Below are 5,206 nucleotides of genomic sequence, written 5' to 3' on the forward strand. Positions count from 1 at the left end.
GAGCATGAGCTTATCATTGCTTGAAAATTTTCAATGACGATGTTGTGAAGGTGAAGGTTGATGTACTCAATACTTAATAAAAAAACATTTTTTTATGGTGATTGTGTCCTAGATCTGTTGGAAATTGAATAAGGGGATCTTAGATACACCATAAGTACATTTTTGATGGTGCATGCTTTTCTCGATTCTTGATGTTTCTTATTTTTTGTGTCTAGTTTTGACATTATCTTTGTAATATGGTACACATGGAGTACACAACAAATTAAAGAAATGCACGCACATAATAAATTCTTTTCAAGACTCATGTAATCAAGCATGCATAAGCAAACTACAAGCAATCAAGAAGCTGCAACACATAATCAAAGATATCAATTTTTCAACATCAACAACAATTCTACAAGAAATTCAACATCATTCACTCAAGACAATCAATTTAAGAACAAAATCAAGCATTCCAAGACAAGTCTACATCAACATTCAACGACATCAACAACAACTGGTCTTTGTGTAACTTGCAAATAAATTTACTTTTTTGTAAGTTAGCTTGTAATTCAAATCAAATTGAGTTTAATTGTTAGGGTGCATTTTTGGTTGAAACTGACACCCAAGCCTTGAATTGTTAAAGAGTCAATTAAGTGAAGTGAGTCCATTGTTTTCAACTGAGTCATCAAATTCATTTGAACTTGTCATTAAATCATTGTAACTCTTCTCTTGGGTGAATTTTCTATAGTATTCAACACCCTTATTTTGCAAATAAGCTCAATCAAGTGAGCGAGTTCAAACAAGTGCAAAGTTCACAACATCAAGCAAGTTTGAAACTGATTGACACAAGCATGAAGCAAGTGAGTTCAACTCTAAAGCAATCAAACGTGATATTCAAACAACAATCAAACAAGTTAAAATATACAACAAGAGAGCGTGAGGTTTAATATTCAATTATTAAAGTGAGCATGAATCAAAGCAAACAAGTTTAACCAAGCAAGTTAGAGCGATCAAGCAAATACAAAATCAATTGAGCGTAATAAAATAAATCAAGCGAGCATGAAGTCAATTGAAGCATTCACAAATTTCGAGCAAGTGTGACATTGATTGAAGCATTCACACAGTTCAAGTGAGCATGAGTTAAAGCAAACGAGCTCACATGGAGAAAAGCGTTCAGTTGTTACAAATTCTTAACAATTTGATCTTATTAACTGTAGAAGACAAGGTGAAAATTAGCAAAGAAACTCTTGCTGATATTTCAATGAATTTACATTAAGCACATGAGACAATTGAGTTTCTTCAACTGGAGTCACAACTACAAAGAGATGAGTTGCAATAGAAGAGTAATGCTTCCAACTCAATCAACCATACAAATGAAGATAAACATGTTGATTCGAAGTCACTTATACGAACAACTTCAAGTGTAGAAGTTGTCCATGATCAAATTAAACTTGCTTCTTCCAAGCCAATCATCAAGCCGTGGGAAGAAATCCAAAGCAACAAAAATCAACATGGATTAGGATATGTCAAAGATGACAACAACTTGCATATCCCATATTATTCAAAGTTAATCAAGTTCATCAATGCGAGATTTTTTGATCAAATAACATGAACAAGCCATGAGAAAGTTGAACACAAACCCACATGCAAACATTTTCAAAGAAAAGGTCACATGGAAGATCATTGCTTTAATCTCCATCCTTGTCACCATTATGGCAAGAAGAATCACTCATCAGAAAAATGTTACAAACAAAACCAACCAGCCAGATTGAAGATCAATTATGCATAGATTGATCATTGGGAATGGTCATCAACATTCGTCAACATTCAAACAATTATATAAGTTTTAAAACAGAATTCAATCTCACCTATTGCAACTAATAGTCAAATGAAGATGGTACTCTCATGCCCCTAAAAGCGGGAGTACAAGAATGACACTCTCCTACACCTGAAGGGGGGGAGTTCAGATATCAAATGCATATTGTCTCTCCTTTCAGTGGACAAAGGGGGGAAATGATAATGGAATTGAAGGTGGTTTCCAAACTAAAAGTTTTGAAAACATTAACAAAATAAGGCAGTGGGTGATCATTACCAAAAAATTCTCTAGTGGGAGGTCAACATTAAAGTAGCTAGTGGGTAGTTTCGACGTCACGAAAATTGCCAGTGGGAATTATCAACATTTTTTCAGTGGACAAGAAATTGGGATGTTGATTGAAGCAAAAGACAGATTGATCTTTTTTTAGCTTGGCATTTGATGGAGTTGTCAATCAATTTTCAGAGATTTATCATACTTGAAGCAGATTCATGCTTCATGGTTTTTTCTCTTCAGATTAACATTTTTTCAGGATCCAAGTTTGGTGGTTTTTCAGTGAGTTTTGTTTTCATTGAGGATCAACAGTCTCAACATGAGGACTTGGAGATGGTACCAAGTTCTTACTTTGGACTTATCATTGAGAGGGGGAATGTTAGCCTCACTCTCACATTAAAGACAATAATAAGTCCAAAAATAATTAATTAAATCATTAAAGTTGGATTTAATTCTTAACTTTATAGATTTGGTTTGTTCCTCAAAGTGAGGAATCACTTTAGGTCTAGTTGGTTGAGAGATTCTCTACAACTAGTTAGGCTCCTATATTAGTGTATGGTTGAGATATTTTCTCAACTGAAGTGTCCAAGATAGATGCACTATCTTGACACAAATATCCTCTTGTATTTATATGTGTATTATACACATTATTTTAATAATGAGAATGAGAATGATGAGAGGAATGTAATGAGGCTCTCAGCCCTTTTTTGCCATGCCTACATTGTGTATGTCTCCGATAAATTTAGTATGTTTACTTCCCTTTAAATCCTTCACAATTGACCATAAATTAAAACCCTTAAATATTGTTAGCAAATTAAATTTCTAGTTAACATAATTTGTACCATCAAACTCAATGGATTCATTGACATATGTGTAGGTTTTAACCCCGTACATAAATTACCTGCATATGAATTCTAAAACACATAAAATAAACAATACGAGAGCATAACACATAAACACATATACACAGAGATTTTCCCCTAGATCCCAAAACTGGGACTACTAACTTGATTTTCCATTGTGTTCCTTTCAATGTTACAATACATATTTATACATGCCAAAGCATCCAATACCATGGACTGAAAACCATCGCGTCCAAAACCATGGAGCGAAAACCATCACGTCCAAAAACATGTGTGAAAATCATGCACAAAACCATAGGCGGGTCCGCCCAACCTAACATAGGTTCCAAAACCAAACTTTTCTGGGGCGCTGCCCCAGACCCCATAGAGTGGGGTTACCTGCACCTCTCAAACCCCCTATGACCCCCCCGCTATGCAATCAGCGCAATGAAGGGAGGGCTCCGCCCCCCCTCTAACCCCTCGGTTAACTAGGTGGGATAGTCTGGAAAGAATATAACACAACCCAACATTCTCCCACTTGTTGTTTTCTTTCCACAGGGGGCCACAAGAGAGCTTAGTCATTTATCCAGCCCTGCAATTCCCATTGTTTCTCTACACCAAGAGAACTTCTTAGAGCTCACAAATTTTGTCAATACATCTGCAGTATTCTTCAAAGTGTCCACCTTTACCAGCAACACCTTTTTGTCTTCTATCGTATCCCTCAATGCGCCTTGTCTTTGAATGATATGCAGGGTTCTTTGCCAAGAAAATTTCACTTTTGCTGTCACAGTCTATCCTTATAGCTCCCTGTACTGACCCCATATTTGAACACAATCTCTGCAACCAAACTGCTTCCTTGCTTGCATGAGTGGCTGCCATGTATTCTACCTCTATAGTTGATAGTGCAACTACAGATTGTTTCTTACTCATCCAACTGACTGCACCTCCAAATAGGTTAAACACATATCCACTTGTAGATCTTCTCTGATCTAGATCTCCAGCCTAGTCTGCATCAACAAAGCCACGAATATCCAGCACTCTGTCCAATCCCGGTCTTCCTTGGTAGCACAAACCATAATCACTAGTGCCACGCAAATACTTGAAATCCCACTTCACTGTTGTCCAATGCTCCTTTCCTGGTTTTGACATAAACCTACTCAATACTCCCACTGCATGTGCAATGTCTAGTCTAGTACAGACCATTGCATAGATAAGGCTACCGATTGCACTTGCATATGGAACACAAGACATGTCCTCTTCCTCTTCTTATGTCTTGGGACACTGTTCAACAGATAAATTTACACCTACAGGAATAGGAACCTTCACCGGTTTACTATCCTGCATATTAAATCTCTTCAATATTGTCTCGACATACTTCCTCTAGTTTAACAAGAGCCTCCTCTTGGCTCGATCTCTTTTAACTTCTATGCCCAAAATATAGTTTGCAGCACCAAGATCTTTCATGTCAAATTCAGAGGACAATTGGGTCGTCAAATCCTGGATAATTTCTTTGTCATTTCCAACTAGCAACATATCATCCACATACAAGACCAAATAAATAACACGGTCACCAATTAATTTAAAATACACATAGTGATCTGCTTTGCTTCTAGTGAAGCCAAGCCCCTATATAAATGTATCAAATTTATGGTACCACATCCTTGGTGACTGTTTTAACCCATACAGATACTTATTTAACTTGCATACCAATTCTTTCTTACCCTTCACCACAAAGCCTTCAGGTTGCTTCATGTATATTTCCTCTTCCAAATCCCCGTGAAGAAATGTTGTATTCACATCCATCTATTCTACCTCAAAATCAAAAGCAGCAACGATAGATAAAAGTAATCCAATAGAAGGTACCTTGGCAACAGGAGAAAAAATATCACCAAAATCAATTCACGGCACCTGGTTATAACCTTTTGCTACCAATCGAGATTTTTATTTCTCCACCTTTCCTTCTACATTTGTCTTCTTCTTGAACACCCATTTGCTGCCAATGGGTTTCCTTCCAGCCGACAACTCCACTAGATCCCAAGCCTCATTTTTGTGCAAAGATGCCATTTCATCAACCATGGCCTCTTTTTAGAGTTTTCCATCCTCTGAATCTACTGCTTCCTTCATAGTTCTAGGATCATCATCAGTAATAGATAAAGCAAAATTTGAACAAAAAGCAGATGGACTATACCTTTTTGGCTGCCTTCTTTCTCGAACTGATCTTCTCACACCCAAAGTTTGTGGCTCTTCATCTTCTGATTCCTCCTCTGCTATAGAGTCTAATTCTTCCTCCTTTAGC

The sequence above is a fragment of the Pinus tabuliformis genome, chromosome 9, assembly GCF_031772625.1.
Source record: "Pinus tabuliformis cultivar Carrire ecotype Pingquan chromosome 9, CPIR1, whole genome shotgun sequence".
Taxonomy (NCBI): domain Eukaryota; kingdom Viridiplantae; phylum Streptophyta; class Pinopsida; order Pinales; family Pinaceae; genus Pinus; species Pinus tabuliformis.